Raw genomic sequence first — 15,305 nt, 5'->3', positions numbered from 1 at the left:
TCCTGCTTATGTAAACACCTCGGTGTACAACTCTGTCAGTAAGACCCTGTTACTATTGTTGGTGACATTTCGGTAACCACCGATGGACGAGAACTTCGCCTAATGGTCCGCCTCGTTTCAACGAGCAGGAAAATGGTTCTCTTCGTCCCTCGCCATTGGTACCGACGTTGTTGTCGACATAATCGACAAGCTACCCTCTGACATGTCTTGCTATCATGACAGTGCAAGATGTCACCGTTCCTCCTACTTTTTAATCCACATGGTGGGCCCATAACCCACAGTTCCACAGGATCGAAACCTGACTCTCCTATACCCCCTGTTCCCAAAGTTATTCCTCATGCTTGGCTTCGTATGTAATTCACGTGCCACCTTTCGTGAGATCATCAATTTTGGTATCAGACACAACACTTATTCCCATTGCTTTGAACCCCTTTCACACTTTGTTTCAGGCTTCGAACGATTGCCTACCCGTTTGAAACTTCTCATGGTACTTTCTTACTTGCTCTCGGCTTTTCTTAAGGTTTAGTTCGAGAGATACTTTCCGCCACCTTCCCCGATGATATTGACCAGATAGTAAACCCTGCAGAAGTCCGTTCTTCCAGAATACCCCCTTACTCTGTCGTAAGTACGATGGAGTTTCCGAAGAAAGGACGACAACTTTATCATGATGACCTGAAACAGCAGAATGAAGACATCAATGTAATGCATCAACCTCTTCGAGAAGAACAACCAAGACCAAGAACGCTCCCTAGAATTTCGTAACCCAAACCTTCCCCCTTTACTTCCCTCTTAAATCTCGGGACGAGATTTCTTGTAGTGGAGGAGAATTGTGACGCCCGGATAATTATACTACAGTAAACCTACGCTGATGATGCCACGTCACCTCTGTTAGAGTTGATAATCACGAGTTAGTTGAAAAACGATTCAAGTTAAACTATAAAATATAGGCAAACAGTAAAAATTTCAAATATCAAAACTAAAATGTTCGGGTTGTGTCAAATAATCGTAAGTAATTATGGTGGAGGAACCAAGCCTTGATAAAATGTTTAAAGGCTCTAAAACAATTAAAACAATAGTGAAATCAATTAAACAAATGCCTATTGAATTTATAAAATGCTAAAACTATTTTATTATGGGTTAAGGATTAATCTCACAGTAGTTTGCTGATAAATACAAATTTAGGCACTAGTGGTGATTTTTGTAAAACAAAGAGATGAAAATAAAAGAGGAACTAAAATAAAACAGTAAACGAAAAAAACAGAACGCAGAAATAAGAAAATAAAAGGGGGCCTAAGTTCTACTGTGCACTTAGGCCCACTAGCTACAGGTGCGGCCCAGCCCACCTGGAGTCCCCTCCTTCCTCCTACTGCTCATCCGAGCTCGGTGGCCGCCGGGCGCTCGTCCAGGCCGCGGATGGCCACGCGGCGACCATCCACCGAGCCCCCCGCACGGCTAAGGCCGCCCCCGTACCCCCGGGAAACCCTAGCTACCCCAGTTTCCCCCCTTGCTCTCTCTATCGCTCCCGCTGCGAGCTTGCCCGAGAGCTCGCCGCCGCGACGCTTGATCCCGCGGCCACCGTGCCCCGATTACCCCGACGACGTGCCCGAACGGCTCCCCGCCGTCGACTACGTCGACTACGCCATCGGGACCGAGCCGAGCGCCTCTACTCCGACCGGAACGAGCTCGTCTTCAACCTTCGGATCGCCGGCGTTCGTCGCCGATTCCGGCTACCTCGCGCCCTCCCCGAGCTCACTGCCACTCCCTACGGCTCCGCTGTGAGCTCGCGCTTCTCCTCCCCCTCTCCATTAGCTCGCCCATGTTCCGTAGCCGCCGTTGCCATCGCCGCCCGAAGCCCACTCCGCAACGGAGCTCGTCACCGTCGTCCTCGTCGATGTCGTGCTCACCCGAGCTCGCCACCGTGCTCTAGGCCTCGCCAGGACCCCGTAGAGCCTCCCTAGTAGTCCTGTCGTGCCCTCTAGCCGCAGTTCGCGCGAGGGCCGAAGTCCGGCGTCTGCCTCGCCGCTCACCGTCGACGTTCCCGACCACCGCAGCCTCTGCCACCACCCCAGATCGCCTCGCCGTCGTCTTCTCGTTCGAACGAGTCCAGCCGCGTCTGATTTGAGCCACCGTAGCGCAAATCCGACGGCCTCCCGTGCGCGCCGCCGTGCGTTTTGGTCGCCGGCGTTGCTCCGGCCGCCGTGCTGACCTGGCGCCAACGTGGCCCTATGGGGGGCCACCCCAGTGAGGCTGCCAGGGGGCCCCGGCGCCCCAGTTGACCGCGTTGACTCTGGTCAACGCAGTTACTGTGCACTGACAGGTGGGCCCCGTCTGTTAATTAGGCTAATTAAACATTTTTATAAATAAAATTAATTTGTTAGATTAAACACTCACTGACATATGGGGCCCACCCCTCTAATTAGACTATTAGTTTAGTTTAAATTACTGTTAGACTAACAGAGGATGACATGTGGGTCCCACTGGACCCACCTGTCTGGTTTGACTGGTCAGCCGACCTGTTGACCTGCTGACGTTAGCATTACCTCATGCTGACGTCATAATTCATTTTTGCTAAATTCAAATAATTCAAGAAATTCAAATAATCTTCGAAAATTCATATCTTTTAAACCGTAACTCGGATGAAAATGTTTTCTACATGAAAGTTGCTCAGAAAAATCCAACGAATCCGAATACGCGGTCCGTTCGTTTGTCACATGCCTCTAGCATGCTGAACATGGAACTTTCCCCCTCCGGTCATCTGTCTGGCATAGGTCCGGAACCGGGAAAACATTCCCGGTTGAATTTCCCCCTTCACCTATTCGTGTAGACATACGTTAGGTCACACCCAACACGTCGTATTACCACGTTATGCTTTGTGATGCTATGTTTGCTTTATATTTACTGTTTCTTCCCCCTCTTCTCTCCGGTAGACCCCGAGACCGATGCTGCCCCTGTGATCGGCTACGTCGACGACAACCCCCTCCTTGCCAGAGCAACCAGGCAAGCCCCCCCCCCTTGATCACCAGATATCGCCTACTCTTCTCTATACTTCCTGCATTAGAGTAGTGTAGCATGTTACTGCTTTCCGATAATCCTATCCTGATGCATAGCCTGTCATTGTTGCTACAATTGTTACCCTTACCTGCTATCCTACTGCTTAGTATAGGATGCTAGTGTTCCATCAGTGGCCCTACACTCTTGTCCGTCTGCCATGCTATACTACTGGGCCGTGATCACTTCGGGAGGTGATCACGGGTATATACTATATACATTATACACATGACACATGTGGTGACTAAAGTCGGGTCGGCTCGAGGAGTACCCGCAAGTGGTTCTGATGAGGGGGCTGAAAGGACAGGTGGCTCCACCCCGGTAGAGGTGGGCCTGGGTTCCTGACGGCCCCCGACTGTTATTTTGTGGCGGAGCGACAGGGCAGGTTGAGACCGCCTAGGTGAGAGGTGGGCCTGGCCCTGGTCGGCGTTCGCGGTTACTTAACACGCTTAACGAGATCTTGGTATTTGATCTGAGTCTGGCCATTTGGTCTATACGCACTAACCATCTACGTGGGAGTAGTTATGGGTATCCCGACGTCGTGGTATCAGCCGAAGCTCTTTTGACGTCAGCAACTGAGTGGCGCGCGCCGCATTGGACCGTAAGCTCGCACTTGTATTAAGGGGGCTAGGTCTGCTTCCGGCCGCGTACGCAACGTGCAGGTGTGCATAGGGCGATGGGCCCAGACCCCTGCGCGCATAGGTTTAGACCGGCGTGCTGACCTCTCTGTTGAGCCTAGGTGGGGCTGCGACGTGTTGATCTTACGAGGCCGGGCATGACCCAGAAAAGTGTGTCCGGCCAAATGGGATCGAGCATGTTGGGTTATGTGGTGCACCCCTGCAGGGAAGTTTATCTATTCGAATAGCCGTGTCCCTCGGTAAAAGGACGACCCGGAGTTGTACCTTGACCTTATGACAACTAGAACTAGATACTGAATAAAATACACCCTTCCAAGTGCCAGATACAACCCGGTGATCGCTCTCTAACAGGGCGACGAGGAGGGGATCGCCGGGTAGGATTATGCTATGCGATGCTACTTGGAGGACTACAATCTACTCTCTTCTACATGCTGCAAGATGGAGGTGGCCTGAAGCGAAGTCTTCGACAGGACTAGCTATCCCCCTCTTATTCTGGCATTTTGCAGTTCAGTCCACTGATATGCCCCTTACACATATACCCATGCATATGTAGTGTAGCTCCTTGCTTGCGAGTACTTTGGATGAGTACTCACGGTTGCTTTCCCCCCCCCTCTTTTCCCCTTTCTATACCTGATTGTCGCAACCAGATGCTGGAGTCCAGGAGCTAGAGATCCCGAGCATGATTCTACATGGAGTTCGACTTCGAGGAGTAGTTAGGAGGTCCCAGGCAGGAGGCCTTGCCTTTTCGATCATTGCTACTTTTGTGCTAGCCTTCTTTAGGCAATCTTGTTTAACTTATGTCTGTACTCAGATATTATTGCTTCCGCTGACTCGTCTATGATCGAGCAATTGTATTCGAGCCCTCGAGGCCCCTGGCTTGTATTATAATGCTTGTATGACTTATTTATGTTGTAGAGTTGTGTTGTGATATCTTCCCGTGAGTCCCTGATCGTGATCGTACACATTTGCGTGCATGATTAGTGTACGGTCAAATCGGGAGCGTCACAATGACATTTGTAGTGCGAATTGATTTGGTACAGTACACGTTAGGCTTGTCCGGAAATTTCAACCCGCGCCTTGTTAGCCCGAAATATTTAAGATATATCTTTGTCTCGTTGTGCTCTGACAACTCCCTCCATCTCAACCCGCGCCTTGCTATTCCAAAATTACAATGCATGCGAAAACTCCCACCTCCTGTAAAATCCCGACACGCGAAATGCCCGTGATACCCCAGAACCGAAAGAACCACCTCAAATCGGTGGGGGTACTTTCGTAACTTACCCCACATTTCGGACAAGCGCGTCCCTAAGCCATGGTTCCCCACTCCCATCCCATGCGCCCACCCATTCATACACCGAGGCTGGCAAAACCCGCGAAGCCCCACACCCTCCTCCGTCCGCCACCCAGCCGGAGCCTCTTCCCCGACGACATCATCCACAGCAACACCTCGACGTCCCTCATCCACCGTACCAGATGAGGATCCATCGTTGATCTGGTCGTCCCGCCGGTTCAGCCATCCCGTCCTCCACCTCCAAGGAGCTGGCCTGACGTTCCCCTCGCCTTTTGCGCCACCTCCATTCCCACACCACCGTCTTCACCTGCACCACCGGAAGAGCATCATCATCATCGTTTCCTCGGATGAAGCTGCGGCCTAATCGGCGCAACCAAAGAGGTTGTACACTAATCGCCGCATTATCTTCTTGATTTGATCTCACGGTGCTGCCGGCGCTCGGTCCCGAGCCGACACGGCGCGGCTCCATCCACGGCGGTGTCGCTGGCCACTTCCTCCACGGCGTCGCTCCCTCGGCGGCGACGTCCACATCAGTAGGAGCTGCTACTGCTTTAGCTCTCGCTCGTGCTGCTGCTCTGCTCTTGCTCTCGGTCCCCTGCCTTGTCTGCTCTTGCTCGCGCTGCTGCTCTCACTCTTCCTCTTGCTTGCGATGCTGCTCCGATTTAGCTACACTTCAGTCGACTGAATCGACTTTTGGGTCAGTCGATTTTCAGGGGGTGGGGGGCTCGCCGGAGTTAAGGAAGAACCAGCCGCAGCGGGGAGGGGGGCACTCCGGAGAGGTACCCCCACTATCTATCTTAGGGTTCAGGGTGGGGGCAGTGGTCGCCGGCCGTGGTGGGGCGGTGGCGTGGGGATCGCCAGAGAAAAAGCTCGGCACGGGGGGGCCTACAGGGATGGCCGGGGCGGCGGCGGACTGGCGGTGGGGAGTGTTTTTGGGGCGGGCGGGGCGGTGCACCGCCGGCCGCGGGCGGCGGGGGGCGGCTGTTTGGCCGGTGGTGGCTGGCGGCTCAGGGGGGTGGAGGTTGAAGATGAACTGCAGGCCCTTGATTTCGTATCCAACGGCTACAAAATTGACTGCCCAGAGATGAAAAAGTCAGTCGACTGACATGTAGCCTCACCTCTAGTGCGTTCAGCAAAATTCAGTTTTGACAGTTAAGTTCAGTTTCGACAGTTAAATTCAGTTTCGATAGTTAAGTTCAGAGATGAGCGGCTGATGTATACATCTAGCACTTTGTGGTTATGTATTTTACGTCATCTATTGGAGATGCTATTAGAATTCCACTCAGGTTAACGTTGTCTCTCTTGTCCTGCTTCAGCCTCGGCGTCGTACAACTCACCGGAGCTGCTCCAACGATGAAACCCTCCATCACAGCGGAGCAGTACCTCGGGCTCCATCTCCAGACACCTAAGATCTTCTTCCCCTCCTCCGACAGCCAAATCAGCCAGAGCATCCTCACCGGCCAACCCAATCACGCTGAGATCGACATGGCTTCGCCAAAGAGGTTGTACACTTCTTGTGGTTTGACTTAATCTCACCATGCTTCTTTGCATCCTGTGATCTTCCAATTCTTGTGTACCAAACACCCAGATTGGCAGAAATCCTGTGTTTTAAATTCTCTATTTTGCACTTGCATTCCTATCCCATTCCTATCTATTTCCTATCCCTGTATTGTTAGAATCCTCAAATTCAAACAAGCCCTTACACGATTACTTCTGTTACAGATATGTGTCAAAGAAAACCTTGTGCGGTTTGTCCTGCTCCTGCGGTGCTGTGTTCCACCCCAGCTCAGCTGCTCCAATGACGGAAGGGTTCACCACAGCAGGGATCCGCTCTCCAGACTGTCTTTCGCCGCCTCAGATCTTCCCCGCCGTCGGCAGCCACGACAACTGCATTACCATCATCAACTGAGCAGATGACCTTGAGGACTACACGGGTCCGCAAGAGAGGTTGCACTCTTCCGTGTCAGCTTACATTATGCATCGCTTAATATGATGACATGCTACTTTATCATCGTGTTCACCTATTAGACTTCGACTCAGGTCCAAACTTATGCTGAAACTTGAGTTTTTAAATGGTTGTGGGGTACATATTGGGGCAGCAATCAATACTATTTGTCTACTATCTGGTTAATCTCGGGTGTCTACTACGAGTTTCATGTTGGGTGCAAACAAACATTAAAGGAGCCATTATCTGTATTTTTTAACTAAAGCTATTATCTGCCTGCTATCATTGGTTTTGTGTCTATCCACAATTTGCTACCTTCACTCTGGATTTGTGCATGCACTCCTTACATAATCGCACTATGTTTTATTCCTATGCATGTCAGTTATTGTACACAATGGAACTGAACATGTAGAGCAAAAGAGACGAGCCTTGCATGGCAATAAAATTTCATGCAGACGTCGCTCCATGGTGGGCGCAAAGGCAGCCCCCCTCCACCCATTTCGGATCGTAATCAAGAGGAAGATAACTGTTCTGAGGGGGATTCAGAAGCAGAAGACCACTCCTATTTACCCCATGAGGTCTTCGCTCTAACTTGGCATGCTGATGTTGGTAATATCATGCATATGGTGCCTTGCATTGCTTACTGTATACATCAAAGATGTCACCTGCTTAGTTTAGACATGCTTTGTGTCAATGCCATCTGTTTAGTTTCTTTATAGTATATGTGAATCATGCAATGCCATCTTGTTTAGCCAGGCATCATATATGTGAATTTTGCAATGTCACCCTGGTTAGCCAGTCATCTTATATGTGAATTATATCATGAAATCATTTTTATTACGTGTTAAATTTGTCAACAATTTTAGTACATTCAATTACTCTTCCTGTGCATCAGCCATTCGGCACGGTCATGGAAAAATCTGGAGTGGAAACAAGGTCTTCAGAGCAGACAATGCTATCTGACGAAGCGCATGTATTGCTGGTTACAGATAGCTCCTCAGAGGAGGATTCAGAGACAGATGACCAGTCCTATTCCCCCCCCCCGAGGTGCATGCTCTAACTTGGCAGGGTTATGTTGCTCATATTGTGCGTATGGTATCTTGCATTGCTATGTCATTTGCTTAGTTTAGACATGATTTGTGTGAATGCCACCTGTTTTGTGTCTAATTACCATATATGTGAATTATGCAATGCCATCTTTTTGCAAGACATTATATATGTGAATGATGCAATGCTATCTTGTTGCAAGGCATTATATATGTGAATTATGCAATGCCATGCTGTTTAGCCAAGCGTCATATATGTGAATTATATCATGACGTCCTTTTTTTTGTATTTCTCATTGCTTTTGTCGACAATGTTTGTATATTCAACTGCTCTTCCTGTGCATCAGCCATTTGAATTGGTGATGGACAAATCTGGAGTGAAAACAAGGTCTTCAGAGCAGATAATGCTACCTGGTGAAGCAGATACGTTGCTGGTTACAGATAGCTCTTCAGAGGAGGATTCAGAGGCAGATGACCAGTCCTATTATCCCCCTGAGGTGTATGCTCAAACTTGGTAGGGTTATATTACTCATATCATGCATATGTTGTATTGCAATGCTTAGTTTTTACATCATATACACGATATTGAATGCCATCTCCTTAGTTGACACATCATACATGTGATTGCCCTCCGCTCACTTCCTTAGTATATAAATCATATATTTGAATTATATCATGACATGATGTTTACATAGACAGAATGTATCTGAATTATGGCATGCCAACCAATTTTCTAAAGACATAATATAGTTATATCATCTCATCCTATTCACATAGTCATCATATTTTGAATTATGTCATTCTATCCATGAATTATATCATGCCATCATGTTTCCATCGACCGCATGTTTGTGATTTATGGCATGCCAACCACTTTAATAGACACATCGTATAGTTATATCATGCCATCCTGTTTACATAGTCATCATATTTTGAAGTATGTCATTCTATCCTGTTTAGTTAGCCATCATACATGTGAAATTGTGTCATGATATCCTGTTTAATTAGCCATCATATATTTGAAATTATGTCCTGCTATTCTGTTTGGTTAGACAACATAAATGTGAATTATTTCATGCCCTGTTTTCTTCCCTACTATCCATTGCACCTGTCTATCTTACAATGTCTATACATTCAACTACTTTTCCTGTTTATCAGTCATTTCAATTGGAGGGGGTGATGGCAGTATCTGTGGGAGTAAAAACACGGTCTTCAGAAAAGATCGTGCTACCTATCGATGGAGATAGAACCACGGTTATACTTGCCCAAGAACCAGCCCCACCACACATAACCCAGACTCACGCAGATTCTACCCCTACCCAGTTGGACAGAGAACCAGCTACACCCCTTCTAACCCCAACCCCAGCAGATAGTAACCCAGTTCCCGTTGACACAGCACCGTCTCCACCACAGAGCACCCAAATACGAGCAGTTAGTAAGGCAACTGCAGTGCCCAAAGCATGAGGACCACCACTCCGAACCCCGAGTCAACGCTTAAAGCAGAAGAAGAATTGTTCTCAAGTCAGGTTCCGTAGCTATGGTTCATACTACTTTGCTCTTGCATCACTGTATTTACTCATACCAACTAATTTCAAATTTGAAGGATGCAATTGAAACTCCAATGGTGCAACAGGTGTGTTTTAAACCTGTTTCTTTAACGTGTTTGATGTTGTAACTTGCTCTATGTTGATTTCAGTTTCAATTGAATAAACAGTTATGTTCTCATGCCATGCACATTACAAGTGTTGTTATTGCTGTGTAGTTTCCCACACTTATATTCTGTCTATGCTGCTTTGTCTTAAATAGATATGATTCGAACTGTATCTATCTTGATTTGGCAACATAAACTAGAATGATATAGACCATAAAGTGACCATACTACATAGATATATGTTTGTTTCATGCTGTTATCCTGTCCACCTTACTACTGAACTGGTTTACCAAAATGAGTTTCATATACTACATTGTAAACCTGTGATGTGTTTATTTGTTTCTCTTTAGAACGCGGATAAAATATCGGAGAAGAGTACCCCGTTATGCAATGGTAAAGGAAGTAATGCGGATCCGGTTCAAGATAGTGAGACATCACTGTTGTTCTCCAAGAAAGCTGATAAAAACTATATTGAAGACACTGAGACAACCCCAAAGTCCTGTCTTGATGTAGTGTTCGAGTTACTGGCTACTACTGCTGGCACCAGCTCTTCGTACTCGCTGTCTGAATCAGTTCGGCTTCTTGAGTCTCAACTTCAAGTTGAAAGACATCGATCAGATGTTATGCGACAGGAAGCCGAAGGACTGAGGAAGTCCCTGCAGAATTCAGATGCATACTTTCTGGTGCAACAGCAAGTGCTGGAGGATTTAAGCGCCAAACAAGAGAAAGTTAATAAGCTTGCTAAGCATCTTGCCAGCATTATGGGTACCCAGGATATTGTTTCTTGAGCTCTTCTGAATTGGTTTCAGTTCTGGACTTGTTTTGCTGTGGCGTTTATATGCTGCTTTGTTCCCTATATTTGCACTTGTGGCAAACTTTGATGCCCAGTGGATGTAATATGTGTAATAGCCGTGATAGCCTAGCGTAAGTTGCTTGCTTATTTATTTCCATTGTCTTGTTTATTTGTTTTCTTGTAGTCAGTGCAGTTCTTTTTCCGTGGTTTGCTAGTGGCCGGAATAACCTATTTTTTAAAACTAGGCCACATTAACAATGGGCTACATATTTACTGTAGTTAACATGGGCCTCATATGGGCCGTAGAAACAATGGGCCTTCTAAGGGCCGTAGAAACAATGGGCCTTCTACGGGGCGTAGACACAATGGGCCTTCTACGGGTTGTATCATCAATGGGCCTTCTACGGGCCGTATGATTGGTTGGCCAAACATGGGCCAATAACAGACCACATTATGGCCGTAAATGGGCTAGAGTTGAAATCGTCCGTTCATGGTCCGACCATAACGGGCCGTCGTTAATAGGACGTATTTGATGACGCTATGAAAACGGCCCAACGTATTAATGGGCCGACTGTAACCACGGGCTGTATTTGGCCCACAAGCAAAAAATGACAGTAACGGGCCGAAAGTAAACGAATGCTGGAAATGAGCCCAAGAATAAATGGGCCCTGAGAAGGCCGAAAGATAACATGGGCTAGAAACGGCCCAACGGAATAATGGGTCGTTAATGGGTATAAAGTGATACACTGTTCATTACGGGCCGTTAATGGGCCGAGGGTTACTAAGGGCCTCATATGGGCCTAATGACGTCATGGGCCATACATGGTCCGGAAGTTAAAACAGGCTGGAATTATATTGGACGGCCCAGATGATGCTACTGGGCCTAATTCGGATAGGCCGTAAATGGGGCCTGGGTTAGCGGGCTATAAATGGGCTATATGCGAACAGGCTGTTAACAGGCTTGCCGTGGGCCGGCCCGCCACCTTTTGACCAAGTCAAACGGGTCGGCCTTTTCACAGGAATGGGCCTCTGTTGGGCCGTGCCACGTGTCGACGTATCATAGGCGCTTTGGGTCCAATGAGTGGATGACATCTGTCCCAACGGTGAGCCGACACGTGTTTCCTCCAGCCAATGATGATTTTACACATGGAAAATCCCCATTGGTTGAGGCTGTTAACGGGTTATCGGATCCAAAACCAGACCTGATAGCTTAACGGCGTTCCGTTACGGTGGATGCCACGTGTCGTTCACCCTTGACGAAAGCACTTCTGTGACGCGCGATTTATCGTCATGGAAGTGGACACTTCCGTGATGATAATTTTGGTAATGTCATGGAACACTTCTACGACAGCACAGGTATGACTATCTTGATTCTGTCATAAATTTGTCATGGATGTACATGCATGACAGAAAACGTGACCTATTGTGACAAACACGTATCATCACGGAAGTGTTTTTTTGTAGTGTCCCTTGATTCAACAAGCATGAAGACGCAGATAATCGTCTCTCAACGCGATCCACCATAGGCATTAGATCATAGATCGTTGGCCTAGAAGTTCCCATGGGTAATCCAAGATATGTGAATGGCATAGATCCAACTTCACACCCAAGCAAACTAGCAACTCGATTGCCTTCTTCATCAGACATATTAATCGGGATCAGAGAGGACTTGCTGAAGTTGACCCGCAGCCCAGTTGAAACCGCAAAGATATCGAGCATCTCCTTGAAAGCAATGAGTTGACTGTCGATCGCAGGTAGAACAATGAGGGTATCATCCGCGTATTGAACAATCGGATAGTCATTTGAACTAGTCGGGATTGGTAGGGTAAGTATGTTCCTGGAGCACATCTCATTAACCACCGATTGTAGAAGATCAACGGCAATCACAAAAAGCAACAGAGATAATGGATCTCCTTGACGCACACCCGTTCTGTAGACAAAATGATAGCCCGGTACACCATTTAAGAGGACCGAAGAGGAACCCGTAGATAAGATGTTCTTAATCCCACCAGTCAAACGGCTATCAAAGCCCTTGCATTGCAAGATTCCGAGGATCACTTCGTGCTCAATGGTATCAAATGCTTTCATGAAATCAAGCTTGAGAAGAATGATAGGCCTTTTCGAAGCTTTGCACTGGTGGATATATTCAAAGCACCATGCCAGGTAGTATTGAATGGATCAGCAACGAAGAAAACCATATTGATTGCGATGAATACATCATAGAATCACTCTCTGGAGACGATTAGCCAAGAGTTTAGTTAAAAACTTCAAACATGTGTTGGTCAATGATATAGGCCGAAAATCACCAACATATTCAGGGCTAAGCTTCTTGGGTATGAGAGTAATAAGAGATGTATTTAGGCATTCCAAATTGCATTTCCCATCATAAAACTCCTGGGCAAGTTTCATAAAATCATCCTTCAAAATCGACCAACATTTCTTTAAGAAAAGCCCGGTGAAACCATCTAGACCCGGGGCACGATTAGTGGGGAGGTTTTTAATTACTGCCTCCACCTCAGAATCCGAGAACGGCTGTGATAACTCCTCCAGCCCATCAACTCTCGCAATCAATGTGTCCAAATCAAACCCCATTTGAATGCCTTTGGATTGGCCCATTCGCCGGTTGAACTCAGCCCAGAACATTCCAGCCAGCTGTTGGTGATCGGTGACGACGTCACCTGCCTGGTTCTTGATCGAAGAAATAGTATTCCTCTGGAACCGTTCCGTTGCCATGGCATGAATTACTTTTTAGTTTTCCTCACCAATCTTGATGTTTCTGATCATGCAATGTTGCTTCCAATAAATAAACCGCCAATGCAAAATGTCCTCAAGGTGCAATTTAACAATTCTCCTAAAATTTAACTCCGACCAACTCATGGGCCGAGATTCCTCCAGGCCATCAAGGAAGAGAACCACCTTGTTGCAATCAGAAATGAGAGCTTTGACTGTGGACAGATTTATATGCCATTTCTTGAGGGCATAACGTAGAGCTTCAGGCCCCGGAACCCCAAGCTTACCGAGGAGCGGCAACTTCCGGCAGGGCCTCAGGCCCCGGCTGTGGAGGCAGCCGCCCCTGCGGCTATAGATGAGCCTTTAGTCCTTGCCGTCGAGCCCCAGGCTCCGGCATGGGCGCAGCACACCATCCGTTTCCTCCAAACAGGGGAACTCCCTGAGGAACAGGAAGAAGCAGAGAAAGTAGCCCGCCGGTCCAGCATGTACCAGTTTGTGGATGATGCCCTATACAAAAGGAGACCGAACGGCGTGAAATTGAAGTGCATTCATCAGGAGGACGGACTGGAACTGTTGGCAGAGATACATGGAGGCATGTGTGGCTCCCACATAGGGTCAAGAGCCCTTGCTGGCAAGGCGTTCCAGCAAGGTTTCTTCTGGCCCACCGCTCTCGAGGATGCAACTGCCCTACTAACCAAGTGTGAAGCGTGCCAGTTCCATTCAAAGAAGCTTCATCAACCAGCCCAAGCTCTTTAGACAATCCCTCTTTCCTGGCCATTTTCGGTCTGGGGGCTCAACATACTGGGCCCCTTTCCCTGTGCTATCGGGGCTTTGAGTACTTGTACGTCATGATCGACAAGTTCACAAAGTGGCCGGAAGTAGAGTGAGTGAGAAAGGTGACAGCACAATCAGCCGTCAAGTTCTTCAAGGGGCTAGTTTGCTGTTTTGGTGTGCCAAACAGAGTCATCACTGACAACGGCACGCAGTTCACGAGCCGCACCTTAATGCAGTATATCCAAGACCTCGGCAGCAAGGTTTGTTTTGCTTCTGTTGCTCATTCCAGAAGTAACGGCCAGGCTGAGAGGGCAAATGCAAAGGTGTTGCGAGGCCTCAAGACCAGGAATTTTGACAGGCTACACAAGTGCGGAAGGCGCTGGATTGATGAGTTGCCAACGATTCTTTGGTCGATCAGAACGATGCCAAATCGAGCCACTGGCCAGACACCCTTTGCCCTGGTATACGGGGCAGAAGCAGTTCTCCCCACGGAAACTCATATACGGGTCACCTCGAGTGCTCGCTTATGATGAGCTTGAGCAAGAGCAGTTGCGCCAGGATGATGCAACGCTCCTTGAGGAAGATCGTCTTCGGGCTGCTGTGCGAGTTGCTCGCTACCAGCAAGCCTTGCGCCGCTATCATAGCCGCAAGGTCCATGCCCGAAGCCTTGAGGAAGGCGACCTTGTTCTTCGGCGAGTTCAGTCCGCCAAGAATTCCAACAAGTTGACGCCAAAGTGGGAAGGCCCTTATCGAGTAATACGAGTCACCAGGCCCGGCGCAGTCCGCCTGGAGACCAAAGATGGGATTCCAGTGAGCAACTCCTGGAACATCGAACATCTTCGTAAGTTTTACCCATAAGGCGCAGTTGCTGGGCCCCCGGCAGACCACGTTTTGTACAAGCCTTGCCGGCAAGGCATGTAACCCTTTGTACAAAGCCAGGCGCAGACCCTGAGCAACAGATAAATAAATGAAGCGCTGGCGCCCTAGAATTAGCATGCATGTTAGGTTGAGTCTCTCTCTCTGTGGTTGATAGTGCTTGGAAGCAACTAACCTCTAGCATAGAGGTCGAGTGCGTGTCTTTATGTCTCTTCCAGTCCTCTTTTGGTTCATAGGCCGCACAGGCGTATCTGTAGAGCCATTTGGAGAAAAGAAGACGGATAGACACCCCGACCCCGGCAAGCCAAGGTTGCCGGGGGCTGCAGACCCAGATAAGTCTTTTCTCCCCCGCTGTGCACTTCCGTATGAAGCTTGAGCGTACGAAACTTCATTCACTCCTAGGCCACTGTGCTCCCTCCTTCCTATCCCCAAAGACCCTTCTTTGGGCCAGAACTTGGTTGTAGTCGCGGTAGAAAGGGGACGAACGAGGGGCCTAATCCTACTTTGCCCCTA

Source organism: Triticum aestivum, chromosome 7D, assembly GCF_018294505.1.
Source record: "Triticum aestivum cultivar Chinese Spring chromosome 7D, IWGSC CS RefSeq v2.1, whole genome shotgun sequence".
NCBI classification, from domain to species: domain Eukaryota; kingdom Viridiplantae; phylum Streptophyta; class Magnoliopsida; order Poales; family Poaceae; genus Triticum; species Triticum aestivum.
This window is presented reverse-complemented; position numbering follows the sequence as displayed.